The sequence below is a fragment of the Orcinus orca genome, chromosome 3, assembly GCF_937001465.1.
Source record: "Orcinus orca chromosome 3, mOrcOrc1.1, whole genome shotgun sequence".
Classification (NCBI taxonomy): Eukaryota; Metazoa; Chordata; class Mammalia; order Artiodactyla; family Delphinidae; genus Orcinus; species Orcinus orca.
Window position 1 is genome coordinate 141,542,776 of NC_064561.1, and position 19,199 is coordinate 141,561,974.

The following is a 19,199-nucleotide window of genomic DNA, read 5'->3' on the forward strand; positions in this document are numbered from 1 at the left end:
TAAAGCAGAAAAAATTTCATATGTTTAAGTGTAAGTGGAAAATTTGACACTAGATTGGGTGCCTCACAAGGGGGTGATGGGCATAGAAACCACATTTGTATCAGTCACAGCAGAAGGAATAGGAGCTGCTTGGGCTGCCTTCATGTATTTGGTTATAGTGGAAGGAGAAGATGGCATTTCCTTCTCCAGTGGGAAGCCTGGATGAGGAAGCATTACAGGGTAGTGGAGACAAGTGAGGGCCCTGGAGTGAGACATCATCCTGAGTGTGTCCCTGCATCTCTGTGCCTTTGCCTCCTTGTCTTTGTTAGGTTTTCCAGAAGTAGACCCAGTGATCAATCAGGTTCAAGTGCAAATATTGGGAGGTGATCTGAGAAAACACTGGTAGGGGAGTGGGGAAGTAAGCAGATGAAGGGAAAGTGGCCAATAAAAGCTGAGTTATCAAGCGTGTTACAATTGTGAGACCAGAGCTTCACCCTACTGGGGAACTCTGAGAGCCAGTGTAGACCACACACTGCAGAGCCAACCCACCTGAGGAGCAGTCCTCTTGGTCATTGGTTGAGGGATGCTTCTAAGGGGGTGTTAATTCTCTGGCACTTCTGGTCAAATATACTGCAGGAAAGTGTGCTCTGGCCCAGAGATGCAGTTGTGTCATGGGGGAGTCCTGCCAGCATGCACTAAAATGACGGGTCTGAGAGGCGACGGTCAGGGCACAGGCAGCATCTGCTAGAATCTTTGCCTAGAAAATGGAGATGATGATTGTATTTACCAGAGAAGGTACTTGTGAAGATTAAATGGTACATGGCAAGCTCTTAGTACGGTACTTGGCATATAACATTCAATAATGTTATGATTTTTAAATTTTTAAATATTATTAAAATCAGATCAATTTATGTTTGGTAGAAATGCCAAGCAGCGAGCTGTCTGGTGATAACATCTGGCTACGTCAAGGGAGGAGAGGAGGAGAAGCTGCCCATCTGTCAGCGATCTGCAAAAGTATCCCTGCACTGCATGAGAGGCTGAGCCAGAGGGCCTCTGAGGTGCTCTCCTACTCTGAGTTTCCATGGTTACTCAAACCTGTGTGCCTGCAGCAGACACATTTTATGCTCTTAGCCGCATGCCCTCCGCCCACCTCATTTCTGCTGCAGCTGTGCTGGGCAGGTCCCGGTGTTGCTCCTGGGAGCCCATCTCAAGCACCTGCTACATCTTTCTGCTTCCAGCCTTGGGGTTTTTTTAAGGCAGGGTAGATTGGATGTGTGGGGGAGTTAATGCCCCTGGGGGGAAGGGGATATGAAATGAAGACCCGGTCTTTGTCCTCTGAGGGATGGTGAGGCCTGGGTAGAGGTGGTAAAACAAATGAAGTTAAAATATACTTGCTAAGTTAGAGCTCTGTTTGAGGTGCTCTGAGCGGAGCTGGGGTGGAGTGGGGATGTTTGAGAGAGGAGAGCTGAATTGTGAAGGAATTCCAACAGAAGCCAGACAGGCAGAGAGAAGGACAGGTTTTCCGCTTGGAGAGGCCAGCAGGTGCACGGGTGTGTTGGAGGGAGAGCAGGGCCCAGAGTACATGGGGCAGGGAACTGTCGGAGATGGGAGAGAAAGGTAATCCGGGTCCTATGAGAAGGACCTTTCCCTGCAGGTATGGGGAGCTTCTGAGACTTTTAATCAGGAGAGGGACTGGATGAGATCTGTGCTTTGCTAAGTTTGCTCTGGCAGCGGTGGGGAGGGTAGACCTGAGAGAGGAGATGCTAGAGACAGGCAGTTCCAGCAATGAGGAAGACAGATAAGGACAGCCTGACCTAGGGCAACGGAGCAAGTGGGGGCTACGGTGATTTGCATCATCAGTACTTTTAAAGAACAGGAGTAAGGCGGTGGGGGAAGGGAAGGGAGGGAAGCAGCAGAAGGTTAGAGGCCACAGCAAAGCATGTGAAGAGAACTTCCCTGTCAGTTGCTTCCTCAAATGGTTTGCAGATGAAACAAGTCTCTTTTTCCCCCCTCCCTTGAAATGGGCCGTAGAAGGACAGTTCTGCATCCTTCTTTTAAATCCACTACTAACTCATACGCAGATTTATTTCTAGAAGCCTTTAGTTCAAGTGAACCAACATGAGCATCTTCTTCAAAGGTCTTTGGACAGAATATCAGATTCCTTGGCTGGGTTTTGTTTCTTGGTGCATGGAGCTATTTCCTACATGGTACGTGGAAAGATGTCTTGGAATGACATGCGTTGGAATGTGAGGGAAATAACGTGGACTCATGCCAGACATTTGCAATGGCCGTGATGAATGGGTTGAAGAAAGACTCTCGCCAAGTTCATCCTTCTACTTGGAGACTGGGTACATATCAGGTGCAATATAAATAGAGTCCTTTAGGGAAAAGTCAGGGAAGAGGGTCCTCCATTACAGATGAGCCAAAAACTGATACGTACCCCCTGCAATTACACAAAGATTGAAAGACAAGGCAAGGGAGAGTTATTTTTATCATGTGATCCACAGAACCCCAGAAACCCATCTGTAACAGTTTATGATTAGAAGAGTGCAGAGACACCAACCCTTGGAAACATCTATGTGATACATTCCGGAACAGTAACGTTGTATTTTACCCTCAATGAAATAATAACTATGCAGTAAAGGAAAACTTGTCTCAGCAATCCACTGATTTGTGTGCAAAGACAATAACTTTATTCTTGGACCTTACCATCCCCAGTTTTCTTAGATTGTGTTATTTTAACTCCAGATGTGCACAACATCTTGAAAATTACACTAAAGTAATAAACTGAATGTTTGATCTTGATGTAGAGAGTATTTTAATTATCTTTATGTATCTTAATAATTGTGCATTTGATGGAGAATATCATGGTCTGTAGCCCTGATGGGTATTCAAGTCCCTGTTGGCTCTGGTTCTACTTGTTAATTCTGCAGACCTTCTGGCCCTGTTTTCTAAACTGGGGTACTCAGTGCATTTGGGGGGGATGGTAGGCAAAGTTAAGCAGTAAAAACAGCACATCTTCTTGTAGTGTGTTTATTTGATCAAAATTGAAAGAATACAGATACATTATGGAACAAATGTAAAATGTGTTTGTATTTCAGAAATAACATGAGATCATAAAGAAATTTTGTATCTAGAGCCGGTTGCTCAGAAACACTTCCTGGCCCTCTAAAACTCTGTACCCCCTCACTTCCTCACCCAGGTTTGCTTTCGCTCCGCTCTTGTTACAGGTGCTTCAGAGGAGGAACATATTAAAGCACTAGCCTTGGAAATTCACTGGGACTGGAATCAGGATAGCCTTGTCCTGTCTACGTAGTAATGATGCTGCCATGCGCAGCGAGTTTTAACGGTTCTGAGCTTTGCTTTTCTATCTGTAGAATGGAGATGTTCTTCCCTATCCCATAAGGTCACTAAGATGGAAATGTAATTAGATTGCTAATATCAAACTGGATTTTGGTCTTTAGTGAAATGAATATAAAAATTCAAAATATAGATCTTTCTTTTAAAGATCATTTAATTTAAAAATCATTTAAAAAGCAGGCTTCTTGAAGACTAGGCCTGAATTTTTCTGTTTGCTCTTCCATAATTTTTACCTTGGTTTATTTCATAATAGTGCCTGAGTTCTTTTGACACAAAGGCCCTTTGCATATTAAATACATTGAAAGATTTTTTTCCCTTCCACAAAGAAATACACTTTCTCAAAGCTCACTCCTCCAGTTCATTCTGATTTCTGTTCAAATGCCACTTCACTGGAGCGGCCTTCTGTGACCAACATATCTGCCCCTTCACCCCATCCCGACCCTCCACCCTTACTCTACCCCTGCTTTTTTTTTCTTCTCATATTACATACCACTCTCTGCAGTGCTATCGTATTTTTTGTTTATCGTCTCTCTCTTACAAATAAGAAACGGCTTGACAGGGGGAGGAACATGTCCATTCCCCCCGACCCTGCCCTTATATCCTTAGTGTTTAAAACAGTACCTGGCTCATAGTAGGTCTTCAATAAATAGTTGTAGAATGAAGCAAAGAATGATTTTTTCCCCTTGATACATAATCCTTCAGGTCCGTCATGTCCCCGTATTTGATAGTGACATTGGAAGAACATATTTCTTTCCTATAAAATACCAACCTTGTAACCCTTATGGGAAATGGCAGCTGATGGGAGACTTCAGAGCAGAGGAGAAGGGGAGGCTGCGGGAAGTGGTGGGGACTGTGTGTGGGGAGGCAAGGCCCACCTCCCCTGGACGGTGAGATGGCTGTCTGAAATTTACCAGCGCTGGACTCGTATTTCAGCGGTGCAAATCCAGATTGCACCAAATTATCTCCTAATTTCTCTTAAAGAAGACAGAAATCGCCATTGTTTTTTTTGGGGGGTGGGGGCTTTTTGTGTGTGTGTGTGTGTGTGTGTGCTACAGGTACTTTGTTTTGTGTTTTTACATTTATTTATTTATTTGTTTGTTTTTGGCTGCGTTGGGTGTTGCTGCGTGCCGGTTTTCTCTAGTTGCGGCAAGTGTGGGCTACTCTTCATTGTGGTGCGCGGGCTTCTCGTTGCAGTGGCCTCTCGTTGCGGAGCACGGGCTCTAGGCATGTGGGCTTCAGTAGTTATAGCACGCAGGCTCAGTAGTTGTGGCACATGGACTCAGTAGTTGTGGCTCACCGGCTCTAGAGCGCAGACTCAGTAGTTGTGGCGCACGGGCTTAGTTGCTCCGCGGCATGTGGGATCTTCCCGGACCAGGGCTCGAACCCATGTCCCCTGTGTTGGCAGGCGGATTCTCAACCACTGCGCCACCACGGAAACCCTCTCCATTGATTTTTAAATGCTAGCTCAAAAAAAAAAAAATTGCAGGCCAAACACAAGACTATTTTGGGTCACTTTTGACCTCTGAGGTACATACCTTTCCTTCTCTAGGAAGCCTGGAAAATAGAATAGGACACATTTACATGCTTAAAATGTCCTTGATGGGTTCTTGCCCTCAGTGAATGGCTGGCTGGGTCCAGCAGGGATTTACATGTTATGCAGGGACCTGGGGCCACGAGCCCTAAACTTCCGATTCAGAGTTAGCCTGGTCCCAAACCGCCTTCCTGGGCTGGCCTCACCTTACCACCCTCCCTTCTGCAACTCCTCAGCACTTCCCAATTTGTTCCAGTTTGGTTTTGCTCTTGTAAATTTATTAGTCTTAGACCATTTCACATGCATACACACCCTCTTTTAAGCTCTGACAATATCCCGTTAAAGCTCCTAACTCAATAAATATTTACTGACTGCATGACTGCTTTCCTCAGTACACATCTTCTGTGAATTGAGCAGCCTTTACCGGCACTGAATTATCACGATCCGTGCCTTCTTGCACACAGTTCCAATCCGTCCATGGTGATGTGAAGGCCCATTAACATCGATAGATAAGAGACACTCTCTTTAAATTCTTCTACTAGCAGAAGCTCAGCACGAAGGACAATTTTCTATGTGAAAATGTAACTTTTAACGTTCGTATTTATTAGGTAGGATATAATTTTATGCAACACTCATGTTCCATGAACTAAGTTAAAAGAAAGTCTTCAAAAGTGAAAACAGTTCTTAGTTTAATAGCATTCATTCTCATCACAGGAAAGCAAAAGTGATGATGACCAGCAGCTTCCAAACTCTGTTAGTCAGGGTAGCCACATACAGCAACCAAAGGAATCCCAGAGCAGTCTCACCCCTGAGGTTGTTCACCTAGTAGTTTACTTAGCTTGTGGATGCTTCCCCTCCCACCTGCAAGATTTCCTCCTCTCTGTCCATCCCCCCACACAACTCCCCGACAAATCCACTTAGCAAGTGACTTTCAATATCAATTGAATTGCTGGGAGGAGAGATTTTCCCTTACTGAAAAAAAAAATCCGCCTCACACAGGTGCAATGGCCTGCCTTGATGAAGAAAGGCTACCTGGATGCCTACAACAGAACCCATTTTTATACAATAACCCCCCCGCTGCAATGTGAGGCTCTAGGTAATGTGATCTGTTTTCACACAGCCTAGTGTTAGGGTGCTACTGCCACTCACTGTAAAGGTTACTATCTCTCTTTTATTGTAATTACAAAAGCTAACTGCAAAACCCGAAACCTTGCTGGGAAATTGCCTACCTACACAAAGAACACAGAGACCCTATCGTTTCAGAGTTCACTTCTTTCCGAGCTTTTTTATAAAGGAGTTTTTGTCTGCCTTGCAAGGCTCAATCACGGAGAAATTGCAAATCCAGGTTAGCTGATGGCTTAGAGGGTTTCAATGGAGGAGGTGCTCTTTGGTGGTTTGCATAGGGGTGCTTTACACTTTAAGTCACAAAGTTAATTAACACTACAACCCTGATACATTTTAGATAGTGGGAAGGGGGAGGGGGGAAAAGGGAGACAGAGACAGAGAGAGAGAGAGAGAGGGAAAGGGAGAGTTTCCTACTAAGTGATGTCTCCTGTTTTTTCAGATCCTATCAGCTTTCCTTGAAGGAGGTATTACAGTGTGTTCATTCTCCTGCTGTTTGCTTTCAGCACCCTCGGGCTCAAGGTTTGGATACTGTAATCACAATGCAGAGGGTGTTGGGAGGCACTTATTTTTATCCCCACTGCCAGCATCATCACAGTGTGTGTGATCCAAATTCACACTCCTCATACACACAGCCCGTGGCACTGCTGGGGAGCCAGCTGCTTTCCCCAAGGCTGAGATATGGTCAAGGTTCTTGTCTTGCCTCATCAAAAAGGTGATAGCAAAAATGTGTGAGTGAAACCTACAGTCACGGTAGCTTACTTAACAAATTTGAAACGTGTTTCAAACGTGTGATTTGCTCTTCAGTGGGAGCCCAGGAAGAAGACTGCATGTCTGTATGTGTGTGTTTACGTGTGTGAACTTGTATTAGCTGTTGCAGACATGGTGAATGCTCTAGATGGGCTCTCCCTCTCTCCTTACTAACAGAAACTGGCTTTCCCAGGGCAGCAACGTGTTCAGCTCAGAGATCGAGTTTCCCCTGAGGTAGGTGTGGCCGTGTGACCAGGTTTGGGCTGACTGGATGTGGGCAGAGTATTCTGTGGAACTTCCAGGAAGCCTTCTGCAAAGGGAGGGCGGGCGCTTTTGCCCTTCCTGTCTCCCTGCTGACTGGAAAGCTGATATGAGGCTGGCGCCCCAATTAGCGATGCTGGACCTTGAAGACACAGCTGAGGGTTGAGGTGAGGTACAGGAAGAGAGAAGGTGCCTCGGTCCCTGAAGCTTTTGCTGAGTTGTCACACCAGCCCTGACCTGCCTCCTCTGGTTTTTCCTTATGAGAGAAAATTCCTTTGTGTGTTTGGGTCATTATTTTTGGTGTCTCTGTCACAAGTAGCCAAATGCAATTGCTAACTGATATATCAACCTGAGGTTTAACGTTAACGAGGCCTGATTCGAGGGGTGAGTAAGCCCAGAGGACAGAGAATAGTGCCTGACACCAAGGTTGTGTGCAAAAAAGCTAGCTGTTAATGCCCCTTTGGGGAATTATTACATTTGCCAATCATCTCTGAGTTTACACTTTAATTTAGGAATACCCATTTTAATTCAGCTTTGTGTTGCAACTAAAAGGGCTCTAGAAGAGTGTCGACTCAGCTTGGTTGTCCTAACTGATATGTTCGACCCACGGAATTTGAGTGTATGTTAAGTTTCTTCATTTATTCATTCAGGAAATGTTTATTCAGTGCCTGTTTTGGGTGAGGCACAGCTTTAGATATCGGTGCGGGTCCAGGGGGTGGTTATATAAAGGAAAATGAGAGGGAGACTGGCTTCAAACTTATAGACTAGGGAAGGAGAGAATTAATAAATAGTAATAACAGCTAATGTCTGCTGAGCACGGGTGATCAGCTGCAGTATTTTACCTGTATCATCTCATTTAATATTGATAACAGCCCTTTGAAGTACACAGGTGCTCTTATTTTTCTAATTAAACAAGCAAGGATCTAGAGGTACAAGGAAATTAAGTAACCTGTGCAAAGTCATAGTGAGTGATGAAATTGGAAGTTGCAAATGGTATTTGTGTGCTCTTAATCACTATGCAACAACTATAATAATTCAGCAATTTATTGAGCCCATTTTATGTGCAAGACCAAACATCGTGTTATAAGGCAGTGGTTCTCAAAGTGTGGTCCTCGGACCAGCAGCTGCAGTGTCATCTGGGAAACCCTAGAAATGCAAATCATGGGCCTCACCCCCAAACCTGCTGCATCAGAAACTCTGGGGTAGGGCCCAGCGAGCTGGGTTTTAACAAGACTTCCAGGTGATTCTGATGCCTGCTGAAGTTTGACAACCACAGTGGTAGGGGATGAATAGATAGGTGAGACTAAGTTTGGAAGAGGGTAAAGCAGGTATATAAATAACTATACCTCCAGGCAGATAAGATGCAGAAAAGACTAGAATCCTATTGAGTTTGAGTTTCCTGCCAGATTTTCTGATTTTTCGAGAGAAATTGGAATCCAGATTTTGATGGGAAATCTCTCAACTTTATCATTGGAGTCAAAATAAACTTTTTAAAAAATAAATAGGCAAAAATAAAACCTGTCTGCAAGGCAGGCAGCAGCCTGTGAGCCCTGCTGAGGACAGTGGAGAGGCATAGAAGCTTTCAGTGGTCTGCCCAGAGCAGTCCGGGAGTTAATTTTCCTAAAGGCATTGTGGGAACTGGACTAGAGCTGTAAGACATGAATTCACTGTATTGGTTTGCTAGGGTTGCAAACAAAGTACTATAACCTGAGTAACTTAATCAACAGAACTGATTTTTCTCACAGTCCTGGAGGCTAGAAGCTTAAAATCAAGGTGTGGGAAGGCCTGGTTTCTTCTGAGGGCTCTGAGGGAGAATCTGTTCGTTGCTCTCTTAGATTCTAGTAGCCCCAGGCATTCATTCCTTGGCTTGTAGATGCAAACTCCAACCTTCGGTCTTCACATGGTATTCTCCCAGGCTTCACATGGTTCTTTTCTTCTAAGGACACCAGTCACATTGGATTAGGTGCCCACCCTACTCCGTTATGACCTCATCTTTACATCTGCAATAACCCTATTTCCAAATAAGGTCACATCCTGAGATGGTGTGGGTTTGGACTTCAACATATCGTTTTGGGGACACAATTCAATCCCCAAACATTCAATTTTAGGTAGTGTAATTCAATAGTTAAGCTCTTTGTTTTCCTTATAAGTGGAGGCTAATTCATTAATTTTTTCCTTGTTCCTTTCTATGGGAATTTTTAAGAGGATATGATATACCTTAATGACATTTTATAGTCAATGTGTAGTTATTTGAGGACTTTACAATCAACTGGGACATGGAGCTAATGGTAAAGCAAATGACCTTTGCCTTATGCGAAGTAAAACACACAAAACAGAGCTCATTTAGAAGATACTTGAGAGGCTTGTGATTTTTGAGAACTTGGGTGAAGAAAGGCTACTTTGATAGAAATCCAAATATTCTGTTTGGCTTAAGGTGAGGTTAAGGCCCAATGGCTTTAAAGGGTCCCTCGAAACACTTGTAGTATTTGATTAGAGTCTGGCTAGCCGTGGAAATATGGGGAATTTTAAACATGGGATGATAAATCCAGCAAAATTTAGGAGCACACAGACAAGATTCTACCTCTCCATGTACTTTGTTCCCCAAAACTAATAGGAAAGTCTGACACAAAAGTCAAAAGATAGGCTCATGTATTCTGAGAATGTCCTCACTCCTCAAGAGCTGGAAAAAATATAAAAAAGTTAATTTTACCTTATTTTAAGACATAATCTTCAATTGCATACTTCTAGATTTTTGCATATATTTTTCCCTATCTTTTGTGTGTGCACACCTCCATGTGTATGTTTTGTATAATTGAATCCAAAGTCAACCAGCTTAAGCCTAATGTCTGAATTGACATTAAAGATTTACTGCTTTGGAGGATTTCTTTGAGGATTTCTAAATTGAGAGGACAATACTTTTCAGCACTATCCACATTTTCATTTATCCATTTTCTAATATTTTTATTTAAAATAACATAGGTAAAATGCATAAGAAGGGTTTAGTTTAACCACCACCCCCCCCCTTTTTTAGCTGAAGAATTGTTTTTCAAAGGAAATCCAACATGTAAAAATAGATGTCAGGGGAGTTGCTCTGACTGAACCAAGAAGGGTTGAGGGGTTACCTTCCAGGAGCTCCACCTGGGACCCCTTGGAGCATCATTTGAAAATCACTCCCATGAAATATTTGCAGAAAGAAATGCCGAAGTCCTAATAAAATGGTTACGATGCCAGTTGCTGGCCGGAAGATAGCAGCACAGCACAGTAGCTTGAAATGTATGTTTCTCAACTCACTCATTCCATAAATATTTGTTGAGTGTCCCAGGTTCTGTGGCTGTGTGAAGTCTCAATAATGGTATATGAAATATAAATTAAGGGCTTGGGTATTCCCTGGCAGACCAGTGGTTAAGTCTCTGCACTCTCACTGCTGAGGGCCCAGGTTCGATCCCTGGCCGGGGAGCTAAGATCCCACAAGCCACGCTGCATGGCAAAAAAAAAGGGGGTCAAAGTTTGGCAGATTTGCTAGTTGCCTTCTATGATAGTCAGCCTCCAAGATGGCCCCCAACAATCCCCATCTCCTGGTATTTGTGGCTTCATGCAAGCCCCTGCTACCATGTGCCAGGGTGTTCTGTGTGAGCAGTAAGGAACAGCAGAAGTGAAGGAATGTCACTTCTGAGATTAGGTTCTAAGAGGCTGTACTTCCATCATGGGCATGTTGCATCTGTTTGTCGTCGGTCTCTCTCTTTCTATCTCTTAGATCCCTTACTCTGGGGGAAGCAAGCCTTGTGAGCAGCCTTATGGAGAGGCCCACATGATTAGGAAATGAAGTTTCCAGCCAACAGCCAACAAGAAACTGAGGCCTGTCAACAGCCATGTGTGTGTCCTTGAAATGGATCCTGAGCCTTCAGTGACTACAGCCCTGGCTGACAGCTTGACGGTAACTTTATGAGCGACTCTGAGCCAGAACCCCCAAGTAAGCTGCTTCTGCATTCTTCTACCTCAGAAACTAGTTGAGATAATACATGTTTGTTACTTTAAGCTGGTAGTTTTGGGGAGGGGTAATTTGTTATACAGCAATAGATAACTAATTCACCTACTCAAAATCTCTTCTTTCTAACAAGTCTCAAATTTCTTTCAAAGCATCAGTGTGCCCAGAATAAAAACCAACCAACGAACCAACCAACCAAACAGAAGTTACCCAAGAAGAAAAGTGGGACTCAATCTACAGAATCAGAGCACCTTGGGTCTTGGCTGCTGAAACACAAAACAAAGTAAAACACTTTTCTCAGTTGTACTTTAGACTCATACTTAAAACAAAATAAAACAACAACAAACATTTTTGACTCCTCTGGGGAGCTTGAGTGATGAGGAAATCATCAGAAACTATTTCTGTTTGTCCCTCCCTGGTCCCCATCCCAGGAACCAGACTATTGAACTTGGCCAAGAATAAATGGAACTTGAGTTTCAAAACCTTCCTACCCAATAATGTTTCAAATTTGTAGCCTTTGAAGACTGTGAAGATGTGAAATGTAGCAAACTGAATTGAACATTTACCAACAAGTGTTTGGAGAATTCTCTTGCCTTTTTGAGCAAGAAACTGTTTATAGACATGATTGTAAGAACCGTCCTTTTTATTCTCCTCAGTAACTGGGGTTGCCCAATGTCTGAAGCTCTCTTATCTGCCCAGACATTCTTTGATCCACCCACCTTAAACAGAACAGGAAAAAGGGTTTGTTTTCATTTTGTTTTTAAGCATTGTCACACCCTAAAGGAAAATTTTTAGGTTGTGTGTTAGACTAGACAAATTAAAAACATCTAAAACAAAACAAAACAAAATAAAAAACATCTAAAAACAACACCTCAAAATGTGTTTATAATTTAATGTGGAAATGAATAAAAAGTGGATTCAATTTTGGGTTAAAAATTAACAAAAAATTGTCTTACTGGGGAAACTCCTTTTTTCTCACATTCTTCTTGTTCTCTTCTGTTCCTTCCTCAACTTTTCACTGTCATTTGAAATTATAATTAATCTGCTGAACTCAATGTCTATTAAAATCAACTTCTTGTAACTGTTAAAAGTCTTCTATATTAGGACTTTAAAAAATAATATCAGCTCAGTTATTTTGATATTAAAATATTTTGGGGAGGGGGAGATGAAGAAGATCTGTAGAACAAAAGAAACTGCACAAGAGATCATGAAAATTAAATTAATTTCCAGTTGTGTAGTAATCATAAGAGAAAGCAAAACATACCTCCCAGAGAAATTGTTATCATATATGCAATCATTTCCCTTGAAATAACATAAATTAACAAGGGAATCTGAACTTTTAATCAGTTCTTTGGCATTTTCGCAGTATGTGGTTATCTAGTGGTATATTCTTAATAGAGGAACTATTAAAACTTTTGGAGCTAAATTATGTCGAAAATATCACACTTTACTTAAAAAATACATAAGAATGAAGAAATGGAAACTGAATACGAACTAGGATTTCTGAAACCTAATCTGAATTGAAATGAGCTAGGAACATAAATATTGGTTGCTAGGTGAGGACTCACATTGTTTTACTTTGAAATGGGGACATGAACCCTTGATACAATTTTTTTTTTTAATCACTTAGGTAATAAAAGGACCTCTCACATTGATCATTCTTTGATTGGCCCAAAACCCAGCTTCAACTTCCTATAATGCTTGGAGATAATTCTTATGGCCCAAAGTAAAAGTTAGTAGAATAGAGCATTTCCAGGTTGTAATGTTAAATGTATTAATATGACACGTGGTTGCTGCTTTTCAAATGTAGCTATGAGATTCTAACTCTGCACTATAACTTGTGTTACAGTTTCCAGTGGAAAGGAAGCCATAACCTAGATTGTTAGACGGATTTTGGTGTCAATCCTGAATAAAATCTTGGCTTTACTACATTTTAGTTTTGTGACCATAGGTAAGTTAACTTCTCTGAGACATAGTTTCTCATCTGTAAAATAGATATAATGGTATTTTGTGAGGATTGAATGAGAAAATATGTAAATCACCTGCTTAACAGAGGTCATTTCCCCATTGTCCTTTTCCATTACTCACAGTATTGTAAAGCTGTAACATTAAGAATTCTCACACTTTACAGTTCAAAGTACTTCCTCAGGATTCTCTGGAGTCTTTCTTCTCTCTTGATCTCCTATATCCTTCTTCCATGGATGTTCTTTTTCAGCCCCGTTCTTCCCTTCTTCTTGCTGCATTCAATCTCAATACTATTTAAACCTCTCATCTTGGTTTTTTCCACACACACACCCATGACTTTCTTCCCCTTTTCTTCTCTGCAACCAAATGACTTCTTTGATCCTTAGTGCTTTCTCATTCTCTAAGGACAATTCAGGTACATATATTTCTTGTAAAAACATTGTGGTATTATAAATACTTTTCAAAGAAAAAAAATCCACTCATGTTGTTTTTCAGTCCCTGTCATATATTTACATTAAAAAATGCGTTTTGTAAATAGCCAAGATGAAGCTGTCCGTGGGATGGTGTGGTGCAATGGCTAGAGCACAGGAAGAGAGAAGCTGCTTCCTCTTCTGCTCTGGTGACCCTTGTGGGTCCATTTACTTCTCAAGGTCTCAGTTTCTTCATCTCTAAAATGAAGCAGTGGGAGAGATTACTCCTGAGGTTCCTTCAGCTCTGAAAATATTCTAAGACTTGGTAGTTTCATAAAATGGGAATGTTCTTCCAGTACTGCCTAACCCGAGAGTACAGCTGACCACAGTTTCATTATTGAATTTTTTTTTCCCTCAGTTCCTGTGCATGAGTGCAGAAAATAAGCAGGAGATAGAACCCTGCAGGCACAGATAGGAGTACTTTCTGCAGGGAGGATAATTACCTCTTGGCCTCCTACCATGGGGGCCTATTGATCTTGAGCCACACTGATGCTCTCGGATGGCTCCAGGTGGGCGCTCTTGCTTGGTTCCCCTTATCACAGATCTGTAACTGCTGTACAATGAATTTGTGAAACGGCTGGACAAGATTAAAGCTTCAAGCTTTGCCCTGGAAGAGAACAGATCTATTGGTCTGTGCTGGAGACAGACCCCAAATATCTCTGTGCTGCAGTGAGAAGCAGAGTACTGGTCCAGTCCACTGGGTATGTCAGCTTTGGGGGATGGAGGGGAGAAGGTCAGAAGTAAACATGTTAAGAAAAATGTCCCCATTTATCCACTTCCTTGTTTGGTTTGTTTTCAGAGTATTGTCAAAGGCTTCCCTTCCCCCTAATGACAGTGAACTGAAGAGCCAGCAGGACAGAGGTTTCTGTGTTAAGACATGAATGTGAAGTCTTACTGTATTTTGAGTGCTTAAGGAAAAGCTAATGGGAACTTTCCAGGGAAGATGGTGGGTGTTATTAACATGGAAATATGTATGAGAATTCCTAAATGAAGGCTTTATAGGGTGGAGTTGGAAGCTAATAAGACTCTGGCTGGTTGGGGGTGGGCAGGGTGTGGGACTTGTTGGGAGTGGGGAGAAAGGGTAGGGAAGAAAGCCTTCTTTTGGACTCTGGGGACTCCGTGGGCCTGTTTAAAGGGCCTAGAATGAAGGCTGGAAGGGAGACTGAGCAAAGCAGGGGAGGTGCTAGAGAAACTAAAATGACTGTAGCACAGGAGGGGGGCCCCTGGCCAGGGCAAGAATGGGAAACTGCAGCTGGAGGTAGAAAATACTAGGAGTTTTGTTTGTTTGTTTTGTTTTTTGTTTTTTAAAGTAATTCCTGAAGGTAAGGGCCACACTGGGAAGGACCTATGGATTCAAAGGAAAGTGGGCTCTAGGAGTCCCAGGGCGTGGCCTCAGCTTTGAAACTGTGCAAGCCAATGGGCATAACAGTCAGCTTGGTTCCCCCGCCTCCAGGCCTCTAACCTTTGCAGCTAAGGTCACAGCTGTCCAGTTGGCCCAAGGCTCTGGAGCCAACCCTGTTTTTACAAAGAAACTAGAACTGAGAGCTCTAGTCTATTGCCATCGTGGTGACAAGGCTTCTCTTTTTACTGCAGGGTCTGCTCTGATTTGTAACTGGCCTTTTGTCTTATTTCCTTTTGCCTAAGCCTCTGTCTTGGGTCCTAGGATCTGCCTCTTTTTCTTATAATGATATTGCTAGCATTTGATTAAGCACCAGCTATTGTGCTGGTCCTCATACTCACTATCGTATTTAATAACCCTATGAGAAAGGTAATATTATTCCTATTTTGCAGATGAGAAAACTGAGGCTTAGAGTGTTTTTTTTGTTTTTTTGATTTTTTGCGGTACGCGGGCCTCTCATTGCCGTGGCCTCTCCCGCTGCGGAGCACAGGCTCTGGACGCGCAGACTCAGCGGCCATGGCTCCCGGGCCCAGCCGCTCCGCGGCATGTGGGATCTTCCTGGACCGGGGCACGAACCTGTGTCCCCTGCATCGGCAGGCAGACTCTCAACCACTGCGCCACCAGGGAAGCCCTAGAGTGTTTTATTTTATTTTTGTTGTTGTTCTTTTGCTTGCCCCCAGTCATGGATCAGAGCCAGGGTTCGATCCAGGCAATTTATAACCGGAGCCCAATTGTGTACCCACCATGCCACTGACATTTTATATTCAGTCTCTGCCTTGGTTCTTTGTCTGCCACTCTGATTGTACTGGGATGGGCCTCCTGTATGTTCTTCTCCTTTCAGTTTTGCTGCTGAACACCTTCAGCATGTCTGCCTCCTTCATCTTTCTTTAGTGATGCCCCGCTCAGTGGTCTGCCTACTTTCTGGGTCTTGACCATTTCATGTTTACTGGTCCTGCTGCTTATAAAGAATGCTGCTGGTGGCCCCCGAGATTTCCTATGAGCCGTGACTGAATACGATTCTCTCTTACTCTTCAGTAGAGTCTAGTCGTGCAGGTGTAGTCACTGCAGACAGACTGGAAGCAGAGTTTGGATGGATAAGATGAGCACTCAGGGTGTGAAGTTGGCTGGAGTGTGGGTCAGGGCTTCAGTAGCCCCAGCTAGAAATGAGTTGTCCTGGTTTGATGTCTAGATGAGCTGGGGAAGGACCTCTTCCCCTTTAGTGGTGAATTGGGGTCACTTATTGGAATCTGTGGTGTGGCTTGAAAGATTCTGCCCTTCAGCTTGAGTGTGGCCTACCTTGGAGCACGGTGCCTGATGCACTCTCACCTCCTGTTTTGGTTAGGGCAGAGGTTCTCAACCTCACTACCCATCACAGCCACCTGCAGAGCTCCTGAGAACGGCTGAGCCCTCTACTCTATCCTCAGAAGTTCAGTTTCAGATGACCTAGGGTGATCTCCAGGCATCCATGGTTTTACAAAAAAGCGCTGCAGGGGATTCTAATGCACAGCAAGGGTTGCTAACCACTTATGTGCTGGGTGATTCTTGGCCTGAGGGTATCACCAGTGAACGGGAGCAAAGCAGCGTAGCCTGGGAAAGAAAGATGTCTTTAGTGTTGCTTATCACCATGAACCCTGAATATCGTGGAATGTAAATCTGATCAAAGAAAGGCCATGTAGGTTCTTCAAGTTGTCTGGGACTGCTAGAGGAAGCACACCATGTGCTTGAAAAGTGCTGTGGTCCAGGGATTTAGAGAGGATGCTGGAGCTAGAAGGCTCCTCTCTGGGGCTGGGAGCTACTCAGCTGCAGGGTGATTGAGGGAAAAGTTTTTGATTCTATCCTAAAGTGGCCCCTAGTTGCCCTGAAGCCTTGGACTGCCGTCCAATGAACTGCCCAAATGTGTTAAACTCTTAAGTCTGTCAGAATTGCAAAGGCAGAAATGCTGAGGAGAGGCCAAGTAAAAGCATAGATCATTATTTAAAATGTGGTGGTCTTTGCACGATGCCTGTGATGATCCACATTTGATACAAAAGCAAAAGAAAACCAAATATGTTTTAAACAAGATTTAAGACACACTTACAAGGTCAAGGGCTTTCTTAGCAGAAAGATGTCTGTGATGTTTACTTGGTTTTGCTCAGATTTTATTTTTTAATATTTTCAGTTCCTGTTTCTTAGCTTTTATTTTTAAGCCTGTGGACTTAAAAGGGTCAACCTTAGGTTAAGTGGTGTATTTTCTTTTGATCAAAGTTTTGAAATGAAACAAACTTCTGTGATTAAAAAGAGTAAATCTCTGATCACTTTCATGTCAGACAAGGGGTCTCTGCCCATCCAGAGCTCTGTGGCTATCAAGGCAGGAGTGTGCACTGCTTTATCTTGTTGGACCTCATCTTTAATGAGGGGGTTGGAATTGGTGACCTGTAACCATGGAATAAAGGCTGACAACTCTTGAGCTACTGTGTGTCAGACGCTACGCTAAATTCTTTACACGGATTATTTCATTTATTTCTTACCATGACCCTAGGATGTAAGTACTATTTTTATCACTGCTTCTGTTTTAGAGATTAGGAACAGAGGCTTAGAGATTAAGTAACTTTTTGGAGGTCACACAGCTGGTAAGTGCTAGAGCTGGGATTCTGAGGCCAGACCCATGTTTATAATCACTGTGCTTATATTATCTCCCTAAAGAACTTTATCACCACTTCATAAAATGAGTTTTGCAAGGCCAGCCCTCTGTGAACCTGTTTCCTCCTAGGCAGATTGCCTCTTCATCTGGGATGTGAGATGAATGACTACACCTGGTCATGACTGGCCAACAGGCTAAGATTATTCCAAGTGTAAATAACTGGATAAGACGGACTGAGATTAGTTTTTCTTGAGCACGTGAATGCAAGACTATGAGCTGAAATGAACACTGCAGAATGTAACCAATTTATTTTACTTAAGAGCAATTTGCTAGTACATTCATATTCATAGCAGCATTATTCACAGTAGCCAAGAGGTAGAAGCAGCCCAAGTGTCTGTGACCAGTGAATGGATAAACAAAGTGTGGTATATACTTACAATGGAATGTTAGCCATAAAAAGGAAGGAAATCCTGACATGCTACAACATGGATAAACCTTGAGGATGTGACAGTACATGAAACAAGCTAGCCACAAAAAGACAAATACTGCATGATTCCACTTATCTGAGGTGTCTAAAGTGGTCAGAGTCCTAGAAACAGAAAGTAGAATAGTGGTTGTCAGGGGTTGGGGGAGGGGGAAATGGGGAGTTGTTTAGTGGGTACAGAGTTTCAGTTTGGCAAGATGAAAAAGTTCTGGAATGGGTTGCACCACAGTATGAATATACTTTACTGAACTGTACATTTAAAATTTGTTAAGATGGTAAATTTTATGTTATGTGTATTTTACCACAACAAACAAAGAAGTAGCATTCCCCTATAATGATCAGTGTGCTGAAAATAGGTCTTAAACCAAAGTAACATTACTGTCACAGAACTCTAAACAATATTTAACGACGCCTTATTATGTCAGGAATTGCAAATATAGATTCTGTTATTTTTTCTTGAATGTTAATTTATTACTCTGAGTTTATGGTGCAGCTATGGGCGTTAAAGGGGATGAGAATATACCTACAACATAGGGAATATATGATACATTTAAGGCAGTTAGCATGGTAATCGCACAATAAATCTTAATTAGTATTATTGCTATTGCTCTCTTGAAAAATAAAATATTTGGAGAAATGCAAAAAAAAAAAAACCAATTTGCTAATTATTATGAGAAATACATAGTTTTTCTAATTTAATGACACCTAACAGTGAACAACCATCCACCAGACCTTTCAGCTCTAAAACTGCAAACCTGTGATTATCATACAATGATTATCCCGCTGACTGCATGGTATGTTTCTGAGGGACTATGGCTTTTTCATTACTGTTCGTATACGCAGGATGGGAGTCTTTATAATATTTGCACAAGGCAGCATCCCACATTGATTCTAGAGAAACTGGAGACAGGGACTGTGAAGGATTTTTTCAGGCTGGGTTTTGTCACCAGTTGGTTTTCTGTGGAGAAGGCAGTGCAGTGCAGGGACCTGGGCTGTTCTCCCAGTTCTTAATGGCTGGGGGGCATGGTGCACAGTCCAATAACTCTCCGAGCAATTCACTTTTCTCATCTGTGAAAACATACCGTTGGACTAGGTGAACATTGTGTCTCTTATCCTGTCCCTACTCCTTCTGTAGACATACCCTCAGAGATCTGGGGGGACTGTTCCCCATAGGGTCATAGGTATGCCCCTAAGGTCACATAATTAGAAATGGATTGGCCTTAGAAACTTTTTACTTGGATGAAGAGAACTTGTCAATTATGCTTCAAGACTT

At 42.7% G+C, this 19,199-nt stretch overlaps 1 long non-coding RNA gene across 7 annotated transcripts in view; it reads left to right on the forward strand.

Moving 5' to 3' along the window:
* Positions 1-6,837: 6,837 nt before the first annotated feature.
* The window catches only part of LOC117203412 (uncharacterized), a 62,802-nt gene continuing 50,440 nt past the window's right edge, over positions 6,838-19,199 (forward strand). For 6 of the 7 annotated variants that reach the window (XR_004486161.2, XR_007476429.1, XR_007476427.1 and 3 more), the window contains exons 1-4: positions 7,041-7,170; positions 10,758-10,973; positions 11,141-11,271; positions 12,838-12,939. This is a non-coding gene — a long non-coding RNA (uncharacterized LOC117203412). Of the gene's footprint in view, positions 6,977-7,040; positions 7,171-10,757; positions 10,974-11,140; positions 11,272-12,837; positions 12,940-19,199 lie in introns of those variants that run through there. The other variant, XR_007476428.1, reaches the window with a different exon arrangement.